Consider the following 17739-nt stretch of genomic DNA (forward strand, 5'->3'; position numbering starts at 1 on the left):
CACGAGACGATCTCCCATTGGAGATCAGGAGTCATGTGTCCAGGTCTTGCTCAAGATCTCATTGGTCCATCTCGGAGATCTGGAAGCTTTCAGAAGGTCCCGGCTATAAAAAGCGCGTATGACTGTTCGGCCATGCGCTAGTATAGTCTCTAGTTGCTACTTGTGTGAATGATGATGGATGTATAAACCTCTGAATGACTCCTTAAGATTCCCTCCCTCTGATATTACGAATGTGTACAGGGACTTAGAGTCAGCGCCAGCGCGTGGCAAGCCTCAAGCCACTACAGCATCATCCACAGTGCTAATGTCCGACATTGCGCCTGCTTCCTTGCTTTGTTGACCAGCCGCAGTGTCCTACGCCGCGCTGCAGTTGCAGCCCTCTTTGGCGTCCGCAGTAGTGACGCCGCATGCACGGTAGGTCTAGATGGACGCAGCTCCTCTGTCTTGGGTCCTGCTCCTGTGACCAGATACCGTGTGTGCATTTACCTGAGACCTGTGACACTAACAGGCTCAGCCTTTTGTGCTTTCCTCTGTTGACATCTCTGTGAGCAGAGATTTCTTAGCGCACTTGGGTGACGTTCAACCCGCGTGCACATTTCCGCCATATTGTTCATCTGTCACTCCTTAGCAGCGGTGTAACATCTACTGCACGGTGGACCCCGAGCGGCAAACGCACTTCCGCCGTTCCTAACAAAAATATCTAGATTGTGGTAAAAAATCCAAACTTTGCTAAAAAAAATAAATAATTTGCGACATTTTCCAATACGCGTTGCATCTCCATTTTTCGTGATCTCGGGTTGGCTGAGGGCTTATTTTTTGCATGTTGAGCTAACGTTTTTAATTATATCATTTTAGTGCAGATACTATCTTTTGCTCGCCCGTTATTGCATTTTAATGCAATGTCGAGGTGACCAAAGAACCGTAATTCTTGCGTTTTTAATTTTCTTCTTGCTACACCGTTTATCGATCAGGTTAATCCTTTTTTTATTGATAGATCAGGTGATTCTGTATGCGGCGATACCAAATATGTTTGATTTTAGGAGACCTCGGGTTGTCACACACCAGTGACACGGGTCACCCGTGTGCGCATTTCCGGCCCGAGGACCGGAAAGGCCATTTAAATGCCTCTGTCAGCATTTGACAGTGGCATTTAACTATTTAATAGCCGCAGGTGGATCACAATTCCACCTGTGGCTAATGAGGGCACTTGTCAGCTGTTTTGAACAGCTGACATGTCCTGGGAAAGATCTGAGCTCACTGCCGGAGCCCACATCAAAAGGAGGGATGCTGACATCGGCGTAAATATACGTCCGATGTTGTAAGGGGTTAAAGAACAGGGACCCCTCAATGTCTGATTTTCACAACTAGTATGTGGAAGTGTTTCATGGCATGAACAAACTACATTTTTGAAGACCTCAGAAGAAGAGTTGTTGATACTCATCAGGTTGAAAAAGGTTACAAAACTATCTCTAAAGAGATTAGACTCCATTAATCCATAGTCATACAGCATAGCCCTACATACTGCCTATAAATGGAGGAATTTTAATAACATTATTACCCTCCCTGTAAGTGATCAACCAAAAAAAAATCATGCCAACATCAAAAGCATTTAATAGATGGTGTGGTCATAAAACAACCAAAGGTAACCTATAACCAACTCAAGGCCTCTCTAACATCTGCTAATGTTCATTTTCATCATGAGTCCACCAGCAGGAGAATACTGAACAGCAATGGAGTGCATGGTAAGATTGCAAGGAGAAAGACACTCCTCTCAAATAATGCTTAAAGAACAATAAAGTTAAAGATTTGGACTGACCAAGTCAAAGACCTGACCGCTGACCTTAATCATCTAAAAATCTTCCGGAAGGACTTGAAGCAAGCAGTTCATGGGAGAAAACCAACCAACATAACAGATTTAAACCAGTTTTTTTAAGAAGGAATAGGCTAAAATTTCTCCAAACCAATGTTCAATACTAATCAACATTTACCAGAAAGACACAGTTTTTGCTGCACAAGGGGACACCGGATACTTAAAGTAAAGGTTCACATATTTTGTCAAAAACAGACGTGTGATATTGTATCATTCTGCTCAATTAAAAAATGACAAAGTTTAATGTTTTTGACTCGTTTGATTTGGTTATTTGCTTTTAGGACTTGGGAGGAAATCTGATGTAGTTTTAAGTCAAAATTATTCAGAAATATGTAAAATTCACAAGTTTTCGCAATCTTTTAAACAACACCACAGCTGGCAATAAGGGTAGTACTAGATGATGGTAATGATGACCTTCAGCAGGCCCCTTTTTGCCATGTTAAGCTGGAGTCACACATAGCGACTTACCAACGATCCCGACAACGATATCAACGTGTCAGGATCGCTGGTAAGTCGCTATGTGATCACTGGTGAGCTGTCAAACAGACAGCTTCATCAGCGATTAGCAAAGCGATGCCGAGCGCGTGGCATCGCTGTGTTCGTTAGCGCTGATACCATGGATCCATGTAAAAAATACAATTAAAATAAAAAATATTGTTATTCTTACCTTCCGACATCCCGCACAGCATTCCCGCCTCTCTCCGCACTCCGGTCCCAGTAATCCTTTGCGAGAATGACCGTGATGACGTCCGTTCTTGCGGGATCGCGAAGTCTCGCGGTCATTCTTGTAAAGGATTACTGGGACTGGAGCGCGGAGAGAGGCGGGAAGACTGCGCGGGACGCCGGAAGGTGAGAATAATAACAATATTTTTTATTTTTTTATTATTTTACAGCTGATCGCTGGTCTCCCGCCTGTCACACGCAGCGATGCGTGCTGGCCAGCGGGAGATCAGCGACCAAAAAAATGTCCAGAGGTTTCTTACAGCGATCAGCGATACCGGCAAGGGGGCCGGTCGCTGATCGCTGTCACACACAGCGATCTCGCTGGTGAGATCTCTGTTACGTCACAAAAGTTGTGACTCAGCAGCAATCTCGCTAGCAAGATCGCTATGTGTGACTGGGCCTTTAACCCATCGGTAGCCTGTGATGACATCGCAGGGCAACTGTTGAAGCGAGTGAATACATGCAGCAGTAGCATCCCATTTAAACATCACTGTCATAGAGTAACAGCAGCATTCAACTAGTTAACAGTCATGGCAATAGCTTGGTTCCAGTTGCGGCTGCTAGAGACTAATGCCTGGGCATTCACCACATGAGCTCACATCCAAAATCACGTACACGTAATTAATACTGTGAAAAGGGGTTAAAGAATACTATTGGATGGTAGTATAAAAAGAGTTGTCTCAATATAAATTTTCAGCAGCACATTGTTTTGCTGCCTTCCAGCTTCCTACGTGTCGGGGTTATGCGCTCCTGGTGAATGACAGTTTGAGCTAGTGGTAAGGCTGAGCTGTTGGCCAGAACTGTGTGCCCTTTAAGGGCTTGGTCACACCACTGTAATTCCACCCGAGGGAAATCTGACAAAATTTTGGATCGCACTTGGACCAATGTTATTTTATGCTTTATACTAACACATGTATGTTTTTGATTTGATTTTACTCATATTGCACTCCTCCATGAAAGTCAATGAGAGCGTGTGGTCCGATTTGGGCTTAATTATACCATGGCGAAGATGGGGAAATTTTATTCTCCGTCTTCTCACAGTATGCTAAATTCTATCACCTGAGAGAATCAGATCACATTATGCTAGCGCTCGGATCAAACTCTGATCAGAGTTTGATCAGAGTGTCATTTGCATAATTGGCACCATTTTCTTGGGTGAGAGAATCTACGGCTGCCTGACCATAGTCTGATATTGAGAGCAATGACAGCACACAAAAAAATACAGTAGACTGAGATTGGAGAAATATAGAGATGCTGGACAGCTTCAGAGAAGTGCTAGCAAGCTGCATAAACAATAACTTGCAAGTGCACCCACCTTTCCTAGGAAACCCACCAAACCAGCGATCTCCGAAGTGGCTGTAAACAATAAAATTAATAAAAGATAAATTGCAAAACTGCTTTGCAATTTTACCCATTTAATAAGATGACATAACCCCTATAAATCCAAAGAATCCCAAGAATCCCTTATAATTACAACTGTCTGGATCACTGGCTGAAACATACTGGCTGCACTGGTGCTTTTTGGCAGGCAATCAGGGCATGGAGAAGGAGAGTTTTCAACTTACATAGTTATTTAGGTGTAGTACATTGTAGTAAATAAACTGGGAATAATTTTAGGTTGAAATCGTCTGGTGTTATTCACGAATATTGCAATTTGCTAACAGCAAACCAACCTCTTGAAGCAGTTGGAAGATTGCATATGATACATTGGCAAAACATAAACCCTAAAAAGGAGGTCTAAATAAATCGCCCTTTCCCATAAATCATAGAAATCCAATCAGAGCCGGAAGAATGAGGGTACACCTGGTGACTTTTCACCTGTTTGTTTTCTCCTCTTTGTTATTTTTTCATTATGTGCATTAATAAATTATTTGCACTCACGTCCATGTATATGTGCCTCATTCTTCCGGCTCTGATTGGATTTCTATTGGCAAAACATAGTAGTGACTAAAGTATAACTCTACTTATGAAGTACCTTACAGTTACAAAATGCAATTTTAATTGTGGATGTAATTGATATCATTAGCTTCATGAGTAGCAATAGAACAGTAGTGCTGGGAAAACTCCCCATGTGTTTTTCCATTGGTTAACATCAGACTACAGTCTGATTTACTGCTGACAGGATCCTCAGTCTCCAGACTGACATATACGACATTCTCCAGCCTACGGATGGGTTCTCGTGGAAACCACTAATAATTCTCCTGTCTGCCCTACAGTCCATTCAAACTGCCCCACAGCCAATTGTAACTCCAAAGTCTGTTCTTTGATTACACAATATTGCTTTCCTTGCAACTAGAAAAAATGTGAAACCTGCCCATTTATAATGACCATGGACAAGATAAAGATCCTCAATTCACATCAGGACTACAAGATCCCAGGTACTTTCAGCTGCATCACATCTAATGTGGTGTACTTAATAATTTGTACTAAATGTCCAACTGGGGTCAGTATGTGGGGGAGACGGAGCAAAAGCTTAGAACAATGATGAATTCTCACAGCCACACAATAATAGAAAAAAGAATGGATCTACCTGTGGCCAAACATTTTTGTATGCCTGGTCACAGCACTATGGACATGAGATTACTTGCATTGAAAGGTAATTTGAAATCTCAGAGAGACAGAAGGGTCTGGGAGTATAAAATTATGACAACCTTTGACACACTCAGTGCAGGAATGAATGTTTTGCATGGATTTGTGTTTTTTTTTACATAAATTAAGGAATTTGCTCTTCAGACCTTGTGGGGCCATCACAACACAGAGCCAGACCCCAATCAGAGGACAATAAAACTTTCCCTCCTTATATGTGAACTGTTCCAATATTTATGGACACAACTGTTTATCACTCTCCCATAATGACAGTTCTGTGCTGTGTTGTGTATAAATATGTGATTCTTCAAATTTTGTATTAGTCTATATGCCTGATGAAGAGACCTGAGTAGTCTCGAAAGCTTGCAATTTGTTACCATCATTTCAGTTAGCCATTAAAAGTTATCAACCACTTCCAAATTTTTTTTACAATATACCCCTTTTTGGGGAAATCTGAGACCTTCATGAATTGGAATAAAGAGCATTTCCCTATCTGGAGAATATGGCACATACAGTACATGCATTGATTGCATTAGGCAAAAGAGAGCACTTCTCTTCATATAAAAGGTCACTTCATGAGCACTTGCTGCTTTATTCCCTGGCAAATTATAGCAAATTACTAAGTCCCAAAAGGTAAGGTACTTAGAAGTGATGAGCGAGTATACTCGTTACTCGATATTTCCCGAGCATGCTTGGGTAATCTCCGAGTATTTGGAAGTGCTCCGAGATTTAGTTTCTGTCGCCGTAGCTGCATGATTTGCGGCTGCTAGCCAGCCTGAATACATGTGGAGATTGCCTGTTTGTTAGGAAATTCCCACATGTATTAAGGCTGTCTAGCAGCCGCTAATCATGCAGCTACAGAGACAGAAGCTAAGTCTCCGAGCACATCCAAATAATCAGAGATCACCCGAGCATGCTCAGGAAATCTCAAGTAACGAGCATACTCGCTCATCAGTAGTACTTAGGCATTTTTTATTGCTTTCAACACGCAGGTTTAATATTGTAGTTGGTTGTGTGGTTACAGATGTGAAGATATCAAGTTAGTATGTTTTTTTATACCATTTTATTAAGGGAAAAATAGATTTTTTTTACCATTTTATTAAATTTTTTCATTACTCATTACTTTATTTCTACTAGATGACTTGAGCTTTTCACTAAAATACTTTTATACAGCGAACAATAATAGAACTATAATGGCAGTGGTGGTGGGCCATTAAGGAGCCACAGCGCATTTTCTCACCTTGATAGTGTCAATAGGGGCTAGTCTGCTGCTAGAAGTAACTTCCTCCTTTTGTCTTGACGAAATGTCTCAGTTTCTTTTGACTGCATCACCTAAGGGGTTAAATTGCAGGGATCATTAAAATTTGTTTCAGCAGGAGTCCAGCTCTTTGTAAGCTGTGCCCATGATCAGGGCCGGCGTTAGATGCAGGCAGACAAGGCAGCTGCCTAGGGCCCCCGCTCCCCAGGGGACCCCAGCTAGTGGCACATCACACAGCCACTATGGGGCCCCTATGAGGCAGGGGGCCCGCCTGCCCCCAGCACCGACTCCCCCTGCTGCCGCATTGAACTATACCAGATGCTTCCTCTCCCATCATCCCCCGCTCTGCCTCTGACACACAGCGGGTGCGCAATGACGTCATTGCGCACTCATTGTGTACCAGGCAGAGCAGGAGACAGGAGCCGGGAGCAGCACCGCCACGAGGAGAAGGTGAGGAGTGTGTTTGTTGATTTTGAATCACAGTGTGTATAGGTCTGTGGGGCCATTATTGGGGGGCTGTATACCATGCTCGGTTGTATACCATGGTGGGCTGTATACAGTACTGGGCTGTATACCATACTGGGCTGTATAGCATGGTGGGTTGTATACCAAACTGGGCTGTATGCCATGGTGGGCTGTATACCATGGTGGGCTATATATCATGGTCGGCTGTATACCATGCTGGGCTGTACACCATGGTGGGCTGTATACCATGCTGGGCTGTATACCATGTTGGGCTGTATACCATACTAGGCTGGGCTGTATACCATGGTGGGCTGTCTACCATGCTGGGCTCTATACCATGGTGGGCTGTATACCATGGTCAGCTGTATACCATGCTGGGCTGTATACCATGCTGGGCTGCATACCATGGTGAGCTGTATACCATGGTGGGCTGTATACTGTGGTACTGTGCTATATACCTTGTGGCATTGTGCTATATACCATATGGGGTTGTGCTATATACCATGTGGGGCTGTGCTATATACCATGTGGTGCTGGGCTATATACTATGTGGCTGCGTTATATACCATGGGGGGTACATTTTACATTAAATTCTATGTGGGAGGCTGTGTTATATAATATGGGGGCTACATTATATTCTATGGGGAGGTGGGCTGTATTATATTCTATTTGGGGCTACATTATATTCTATGGGGGGCTGTATTATATTATATTCTATGGGGGATGATTGCATCATACTCTATGAGGGAGCTACATTAATAATAATAATAATAATCTTTATTTATATAGAGCCAACCATATTCCGCAACACTTTACAGTTTAACAGTTTCAAAACACAAGTCATAAGTAACAACATTAACAATACAATAATTAAGGCAAAATAAGATGACCCTGCTCATGAGAGCTTACAATCTACAATGAGGTGGGGAGATACAAAGTACAAGTGTGTATTTACAATGGTGTATTTACAATGAAGGTCCAGCCATCTTGAGGGAGTGAGGGATGGATGGAGATAGTGAATGGGCTACACATGCACACTTACACATAGAATGACTTTGATTAGTGAATCTGATAGGCCGCTCTGAACAAAGGTGTTTTGAGGGAGCGTCTGAAACTATGCAAATTGTGGATAGTCCTGATTTCTTGGGGTAGAGCATTCCAGAGGATAGGAGCATTATACTATATGAGGAGGCTACATTGTATTCTATGGGGGGCTAGATTATATTGTATGGGGGCTTCATTATACTATGAGGGTGCTATATTATATTCTATTGGGGCTGCATTATACTATATGAGGAGGGCTACATTGTATTCTATGGAGGGGCTACATTATTATTATTATTATTATTATTATTATTTATTGTTATAGCGCCATTTATTCCATGGCGCTTTACATGTGAGGGGGGTATACATAAAAACAAGTACAATAATCTTAAACAATACAAGTCATAACTGGTACAGGAGGAGAGAGGACCCTGCCCGCGAGGGCTCACAATCTTCAAGGGATGGGTGATAATACAGTAGGCGAGGGTAGAGCTGGTCGTGCAGCGGTTTGGTCGATCGGTGGTTACTGCAGGTTATAGGCTTGTCGGAAGAGGTGGGTCTTCAGGCTCTTTTTGAAGGTTTCGATGGTAGGTGAGAGTCTGATATGTTGTGGTAGAGAGTTCCAGAGTAGGGGTGATGCGCGAGAGAAATCTTGTATGCGATTGTGGGAAGAGGAGATAAGAGGGGAGTAGAGAAGGAGATCTTGTGAGGATCGGAGGTTGCGTGCAGGAAAGTACCGGGAGACGAGGTCACAGATGTATGGAGGAGACAAGTTGTGGATGGCTTTGTATGTCATGGTTAGGGTTTTGTAATGGAGTCTCTGGGCAATTGGGAGCCAGTGAAGGGATTGACAGAGGGGAGAAGCTGGGGAATAGCGGGGGGACAGGTGGATTAGTCGGGCAGCAGAGTTTAGAATAGATTGGAGGGGTGCGAGAGTGTTTGAGGGGAGGCCGCAGAGCATGAGGTTGCAGTAGTCAAGGCGAGAGATGATGAGGGCATGGACTAGGGTTTTTGCAGATTCTTGGGTGAGGAATGAACGGATGCGTGAAATATTTTTGAGTTGAAGTCGGCAGGAAGTGGAAAGGGTTTGGATATGTGGTTTGAAGGAGAGATCAGCATCAAGGATTACTCCGAGGCAGCGAGCTTGTGGGACTGGGGAGAGTGGGCAGTCATTTACTGTAATTGATAGGTTCGTAGGGGGGGTCACGTGAGATGGGGGAAAGATGATGAATTCTGTTTTGTCCATGTTGAGTTTCAGATATCTAGTGGAGAAGAAGGATGAAATAGTGGACAGACATTGAGGGATTCTGGTTAGTAGGGAGGTGATATCTGGTCCAGAGATGTAGATCTGTGTGTCATCAGCATAAAGATGATACTGAAAGCCATGAGATTCTATGAGCTGTCCCAGGCCAAAGGTGTAAATAGAGAACAGCAGGGGCCCTAGGACTGAACCTTGTGGGACTCCGACAGATAGGGGGCGAGGTGAGGAGGTGGTGTATGAGTGGGAGACGCTGAATGTCCGGTCTGTTAGGTATGATGAGATCCAGGAGAGGGCCAAGTCTGTGATGCCGAGGGATGAGAGGGTCTGTAATAATAGGGAATGGTCCACTGTGTCAAAGGCAGCCGACAGGTCCAGGAGGAGGAGGACAGAGTAGTGTCGCTTGCTCTTGGCAGTTAAGAGGTCATTGGTGACCTTAGTAAGGGCAGTTTCAGTGGAGTGGTGTGACCGGAAGCCAGATTGTAAGCGGTCGAAGAGGGAGCAAGAAGAGAGATGGGAGGACAGTTCAAGGTAGACGTGTTGTTCCAGTAGCTTGGAGGCGTATGGGAGAAGTGATATAGGGCGATAGCTAGATACAGAGGATGGGTCAAGAGAGGGCTTTTTGAGGATAGGTGTGATGGAGGCATGTTTAAAGCTTGAGGGGAAAACACCAGTTGTTAGTGATAGGTTGAAGAGATGGGTTAGGGTTGGGATGAAGACTGTGGTGAGGTTTGGGATGAAGTGGGATGGGATCGGGTCGAGTGCACAGGTGGTGAGATGTGATCTTGAGAGTAGAGTGGAGAGTCGATCTTCTGTAATGGTGGAGAAGTTGGTTTTGAAGGTGGAGGGCTGGGAAGTCGGGAGGAAGGGCTCTGGGGGTTGTTGACCAAAACTGTCCCTGATGTTATCAATTTTCTGCTTGAAAAATGAGGCAAAGTCTTCAGCTGAGATGAGTGGGGAGGGAGGAGGTGCTGGGGGGCGGAGGAGAGAATTGAAGGTGTTGAATAACTGTTTAGGGTTGTGAGACAGGGAGGATATGAGAGATGAGAAGTAGGTTTGTTTAGCTGTGGCGAGTGTGGTCTTGAAAGTAGTGAGGGACTGTTTGAATGCGATGAAATGCTCGTTGGAGTGGGATCTTTTCCATCTGCGCTCAGCAGCCCTGGAAGCTCGCCTCAGCTCTTTGGTCAGGCTGGTGTGCCAGGGCTGTCTGTTGATTTTGCGAGTTTTGGTATGTGTAAGTGGGGCAGCGGATTCCAAAGCTACAGCTATTGTGGTGTTATATAGAGCGGCAGCGTCATCCGCATTGTGTAAGGAACTTATATCTGTAAGAGGGAGGAGGGATTCGGAGAATGAGTGTAGGTCAAGGTGTTTAAGATTCCTGCGAGGGTGTGAAAGTTTGTGGGGTGGGGATTGTAGACATGGAGTGAAGAGGGAAGAGAATGTGAGCAGGTTGTGGTCAGAGAGAGGAAGAGGTGAGTTAGAGAGGTTAGATAGGGAGCAGAGGCGGGTGAAGATGAGGTCCAGTGTGTGGCCATCTTTGTGGGTGGCTGTAGAAGACCATTGAGTGAGGCCGAAGGAGGAAGTGAGAGATAGAAGTTTAGTGGCAGCTGAGAGGGAAGTGTCAATGGGGATGTTGAAGTCGCCCATGATGATAGTAGGGATGTCCGCGTATAGTACATTATACTATATAATGGGCGGAATTATACTCTATGAGGGGGCTGCATTATATTCTATGGGGGGTTACATTATATTCTGTGGAGTGGCTGCATTATTCTCTAAGGGTTGGCTGCATATACTATAAGAGAAGGGCAGCATTATATTATATGGGGGTTACATTATATTGTATGGCAGAGCTGCATTATACTCTTTGGGGTGCCTGCATTATGCTCTATGGGGTGGCTGCATTATACTATATATGGGCTACATTATACTGTATCGAGGACTATGGGGAATACATTATATGAAGAAGTATGGGGTGTATTATACTATGGGAAGTGAGTTGTTCTACATGGATGACTATGGCGGTGCATTATACTATATGAAGAACTATGAGGAGTGTATTATACTATATGGAGGACTGAATTTCCAAAAGAAAAATGGAGTGCTGACTTCAGTAACATATAAAAGATTGAATTTAAATTTTATTTATAAATTGAACATAGATACAACACAGTACAAACAACAAGGAAAGATTCCACGCAAGTAATCATTAGGAGATTTGCCATGGGGAAGTTAGTGCCAAAGGCCTGGAGTTATATACATAATGACCCAATCACCCACATAATATTACCAGGGTAAAAGCAATAGCCCTGGGAGGGTGAACATAAGGTGCGTAGTGCATAGTGCAAAAGGATTAATCAAGCCGATTAGGCACACTTACCCATTTAAATAAACAGCAGTGCTGACAGATCCCCTAAGAAGACCCTGGACGCGCGTTTCGCGGTATGCTTTATCAACAGGGATAGTTAGTATAGTGAGTCTGTCCTTTTATATGGAGGACTGAGCAGTGTATTTTAATATATGGAGGGCTATAAGGAGTGTATTATACTATATGGAGGACTATGGGGAGTGTATTATACTAGAGTTGAGCTACTTTTGGTTTTTTAGGGTCGAGTTTCGTTTCGTGAAACCCGACTTTTCCAAAAGTCGGGTCGAGCAAGATCGTCCGATTATAGGGAAAAGTCGGGGTCGTCCCGAAACACGAAACCCAATGTAAGTCAATGGGGAATAAAAGTCGGCAGTGAGAGGAGGACAGGAAACACACCTACAGTGCCCATTTGAATGCCAAAAGCATCAATTCTTATTACTTAAGCTTGTCAACCTTAATTAACTTCATAATACAAGTTACGCACTGAAAAATGGGGGTTATTTGGCTAAAGTTGTGGGGGGGTAGGGCTGGCTCCAGGTTTTCATGTGCCCTGGGTGAAAGAGCACCCCTTTAACACATACCACAACTCATGATGCTCCGATGCGGCAGAGAAATAGCGGTATAGTACAATGAAAAATACTTCACTTTTTACATCTCATGACGAGGCCCATCTATTTCTCCATACAGAATCATTGGTCCCATATAATGTTTGAAACAGTATATGATGAGCTCCACATAATGCTACAGTATATGTTGGTCCCCATGGATGAAGCTCCACTGTCTTATGGGCCCAAATAATGCTCCAAACATAATGGGCCCCATTTCTAATGCTCTAGTGTATAATGGGCCCTGTAAATGCTGCTCCAGTGTCTGATGTCCACCTTTGGAATGTTCCAGTGTATGGTGGGCCCCATCTATCATTCTCCAGAGTATAGTGCTCCCCAAAAATTGCTGTCCCAACATTGAAAACAATCAAATAAGTCTCCTCGCTAGGGAATCCCTGTATTAGTCTGGACTCCTCGTCGTCCCCATCTTCCATCTCACTGCACAGTATTTCAACCTTGCAAGTGCTGTGATCCTGAGCAAGCAGGGGGGGCCCACTCGTTGGCGACGGCACTGGCACAGGGCCCCTGATAGTACGGTGGTGTGTCTGATGGCGGGTGGGCCGAACCTGCACTTTCATCTGCAGCTTCCTCTTTGTCACCGTGTAAGATGGAACTGTATGTGGGAAGGGTAACCTGAGTTTCATCAGGGTCAGATTCAGGCCGTGTAGCGTGCGAGGGGAATGTAGTGGTCTGGGTCAATGTACCAGCAGATTCATCGAGCAGTGGCTGGGCATCAGTGCACTTGTGTCGCCCCCAGGAGTACGGTCGCCACAGTGGCATTACCTTCCTCCTAGGGAGTGTGATGTCATGCTTGGGAGCAACGAAGGATCTCTCTAGCAGGTTAACTGATTGGGCGGCGTTATTCCCACGAGTCATGACCCTCCAAACAGCGTTCATGAAGGCAAAGTGTTTGTTTTACGTGGGCAGTATGGTTGCAAAGCTGAACCTTAAAGGAATGTCCAGAAGGGCACCACCAGGAGTGGAGCCTACGGCGTAATTTGACTCAACACGGGCAACCTCAACCATGCCAGCTACAGAACAGATGCACACATTGCAAGCTTAATTCCGTTAACGAACGAGACTCCGTCCGGCTTACTAGAGGGACACGTGAGGCTCTGGCACATGAGATTGGCCAATAACTGGTGTGTCATGCCCTTACATGTCCGTGGCTGCATGTGCGCTACACTGAAAAGGCCAGCGTTTGTCGCTTACAGGTGCAGATAACCCGCTAAACAACGTTAGTGATGGGGATCTGTGATTACAATTATTACCCGCGAACGATGATTTCCCAGTAAGTGCAGGTCAACCGCAGTTCCGGAATTAGGCCTAACCGTCATTCCTGAAAAAATTAAAAACTTACGTGTGCAAACCACAGGTGCTGTAGCTTGCTTAACAGCTCGCCAGCCGTTCTCACGCCCAGTATGGATTACACGTGATTGCACAAAGGTGAGAAAGGGTACCGTATCCCCAGATAACATGTATGGATAGCGTACACATTCAAAATATATGTCTATACATCAGGAGGCAGGCTCAGACGGTGTTAGGCCCAGTATGGATTGCACGTGATTGCACAAAGGTTAGAAAGGGTACCGTATCCCCGGATAACATGTATGGATAGCATAGTGTACACATTCAAAATATATGTCTATACATCAGGAGGCAGGCTCAGACGGTGTTAGGCCCAGTATGGATTGCACGTGATTTCACAAAGGTTAGAAAGGGTACCGTATCCCCGGATAACATGTATGGATAGCATAGTGTACACATTCAAAATATATGTCTATACATCAGGAGGCAGGCTCAGACGGTGTTAGGCCCAGTATGGATTGCACGTGATTGCACAAAGGTTAGAAAGGGTACCGTATCCCCGGATAACATGTATGGATAGCATAGTGTACACATTCAAAATATATGTCTATACATCAGGAGGCAGGCTCAGACGGTGTTAGGCCCAGTATGGATTGCACGTGATTTCACAAAGGTTAGAAAGGGTACCGTATCCCCGGATAACATGTATGGATAGCATAGTGTACACATTCAAAATATATGTCTATACATCAGGAGGCAGGCTCAGACGGTATTAGGCCCAGTATGGATTGCACGTGATTGCACAAAGGTTAGAAAGGGTACCGTATCCCCAGATAACATGTATGGATAGCGTACACATTCAAAATATATGTCTATACATCAGGAGGCAGGCTCAGACGGTGTTAGGCCCAGTATGGCTTGCACGTGATTGCACAAAGGTTAGAAAGGGTACCGTATCCCCAGATAACATGTATGGATAGCGTACACATTCAAAATATATGTCTATACATCAGGAGGCAGGCTCAGACGGTGTTAGACCCAGTATGGATTGCACGTGATTGCACAAAGGTTAGAAAGGGTACCGTATCCCCAGATAACATGTATGGATAGCGTACACATTCAAAATATATGTCTATACATCAGGAGGCAGGCTCAGACGGTGTTAGGCCCAGTATGGATTGCACGTGATTGCACAAAGGTTAGAAAGGGTACCGTATCCCCGGATAACATGTATGGATAGCATAGTGTACACATTCAAAATATATGTCTATACATCAGGAGGCAGGCTCAGACGGTATTAGGCTAGGCCCAGTATGGATTGCACGTGATTGCACAAAGGTTAGAAAGGGTACCGTATCCCCAGATAACATGTATGGATAGCGTACACATTCAAAATATATGTCTATACATCAGGAGGCAGGCTCAGACGGTGTTAGGCCCAGTATGGCTTGCACGTGATTGCACAAAGGTTAGAAAGGGTACCGTATCCCCAGATAACATGTATGGATAGCGTACACATTCAAAATATATGTCTATACATCAGGAGGCAGGCTCAGACGGTGTTAGACCCAGTATGGATTGCACGTGATTGCACAAAGGTTAGAAAGGGTACCGTATCCCCAGATAACATGTATGGATAGCGTACACATTCAAAATATATGTCTATACATCAGGAGGCAGGCTCAGACGGTGTTAGGCCCAGTATGGATTGCACGTGATTGCACAAAGGTTAGAAAGGGTACCGTATCCCCAGATAACATGTATGGATAGCGTACACATTCAAAATATATGTCTATACATCAGGAGGCAGGCTCAGACGGTGTTAGGCCCAGTATGGATTGCACGTGAGTGCACAAAGGTTAGAAAGGGTACCGTATCCCCGGATAACATGTATGGATAGCGTACTGATTCAAAATATATGTCTATACATCAGGAGGCAGGCTCAGACGGTGTTAGGCCCAGTATGGATTGCACGTGATTGCACAAAGGTTAGATAGGGTACCGTATCCCCGGATAACATGTATGGATAGCATAGTGTACACATTCAAAATATATGTCTATACATCAGGAGGCAGGCTCAGACGGTGTTAGGCCCAGTATGGATTGCACGTGATTGCACAAAGGTTAGAAAGGGTACCGTATCCCCGGATAACATGTATGGATAGCATAGTGTACACATTCAAAATATATGTCTATACATCAGGAGGCAGGCTCAGACGGTGTTAGGCCCAGTATGGATTGCACGTGATTGCACAAAGGTTAGAAAGGGTACCGTATCCCCAGATAACATGTATGGATAGCGTACACATTCAAAATATATGTCTATACATCAGGAGGCAGGCTCAGACGGTGTTAGGCCCAGTATGGCTTGCACGTGATTGCACAAAGGTTAGAAAGGGTACCGTATCCCCAGATAACATGTATGGATAGCGTACACATTCAAAATATATGTCTATACATCAGGAGGCAGGCTCAGACGGTGTTAGGCCCAGTATGGATTGCACGTGATTGCACAAAGGTTAGAAAGGGAACCGTATCCCCGGATAACATGTATGGATAGCGTACACATTCAAAATATATGTCTATACATCAGGAGGCAGGCTCAGACGGTGTTAGGCCCAGTATGGATTGCACGTGATTGCACATAGGTTAGAAAGGGTACCGTATCCCCAGATAACATGTATGGATAGCGTACACATTCAAAATATATGTCTATACATCAGGAGGCAGGCTCAGACGGTGTTAGGCCCAGTATGGATTGCACGTGATTGCACAAAGGTTAGAAAGGGAACCGTATCCCCGGATAACATGTATGGATAGCTTACACATTCAAAATATATGTCTATACATCAGGAGGCAGGCTCAGACGGTGTTAGGCCCAGTATGGATTGCACGTGATTGCACAAAGGTTAGAAAGGGTACCGTATCCCCAGATAACATGTATGGATAGCGTACACATTCAAAATATATGTCTATACATTAGGAGGCAGGATCAGACGGTGTCAGGCACAGTATGGATTTGACGGCCCAGATTACACAGCGGAGGAGCAGGGAGAGGTAAAGATTGCAAATGCTGGGGCCCTGCCCAAGCAAGGGGGGCCCACGTGTGGGCGTCGGTACTGGCACTGGGCCTCTCATAGTACAGCGGTGTGTCTGACGGCGGGTGTGCACCACCACCGTCAGAGACACTTGATTGCACTATGAGGGACCCTGTGCCAGTGCCCGCGCCCAAGAGTCGGCTTACCCACCTGTCCAGGGCAACGGCACTCGCACGGTGTCGTGCGATAGGTGGTGACCCCGGCCATGGGGGGAGGCAGCACAGTTAGGGAGTTTTAGAAAGTGGCATATGTTGATGTTGGACATTCAGCTGATGCAAAAGGCGAAATAGGTGAAGTCCCAGGAAGAGGTGGACCAAAGCAAGCCATTTTTCTGTCACCCTATGTGTCATCAGGGGAAGGTGGGACAAAATCCTTGGAAACCCATGCATGGTTCATTTTAATGAAGGTTAGATCATCCACATTTTGGGTTGACAGACGGGTCCTTTTTTCTGTCAGGATTGATCCAGCTGCACTGAAGACTCTTTCCGATAGCACACTTGCAGCTGGGCAAGCGAGCTCCTGTAAGGCATATTGGGCCAATTCAGGCCAGGTGTCCAGTTTAGCGGCCCAATAGTCAAAGGGGAATGACCTGTGTGGGAGAACATCGATATGGGAGGAAAAGTAGTTTGTAACCATAGTTGACAACTGCTGTCTCCTGTCACTTTCCATCGATGCAGTATTACCAGTTGTGTGAGCGGTATTTGAAAAATCAGTCCACAACATTGTCATGAAACCCCTGTCTCCAACGCCACTTCTGCTGTGTGCACCACGAACACCTCTGCCAAGCTGCCCCCGGCCCGTACGGCTCGTGTGAGAACCATCACCGCTGCTGTGTGCTGGGAATGCCTCAAGCAACCGATTTACCAGAGTTGCTTGTTTATTAGCCAATATTAGGTCAAGGTTCTCCTGTGGCATGATGTTTTGTAATTTGCCTTTATAGCGTGGATCCAGGATGCTGGCCAACCAGTAGTCGTCATCGTTCATCATTTTGGCAATGCGGGGGTCCCTTTTTAGGATCTGCAAGGCATAATCTGACATGTGGGCCAATGTTCCCGGTGTCAATGATGCACTGCGAGTGCTGGTTGGAGGAGCACTTTCTGGCAAATCCACATCCCTCCAGTCACGCACAAACCCTGTACCAGACCTTGCCACGCCA

The 17739-nt window shown here is 45.1% G+C and overlaps 1 long non-coding RNA gene across 3 annotated transcripts in view; it reads right to left on the reverse strand.

Moving 5' to 3' along the window:
* The window catches only part of LOC141048131 (uncharacterized), a 425218-nt gene that overhangs the window by 255750 nt on the left and 151729 nt on the right, over positions 1-17739 (reverse strand). For all 3 annotated transcript variants that reach the window (XR_012219966.1, XR_012219965.1, XR_012219967.1), the window contains one exon: positions 6420-6511. This is a non-coding gene — a long non-coding RNA (uncharacterized lncRNA). The remainder of the gene's footprint in view (positions 1-6419; positions 6512-17739) is intronic.

This window comes from Dendrobates tinctorius, unplaced genomic scaffold (assembly GCF_039654945.1).
Source record: "Dendrobates tinctorius isolate UK_male_01 unplaced genomic scaffold, ASM3965494v1 ptg000133l, whole genome shotgun sequence".
NCBI classification, from domain to species: Eukaryota; Metazoa; Chordata; class Amphibia; order Anura; family Dendrobatidae; genus Dendrobates; species Dendrobates tinctorius.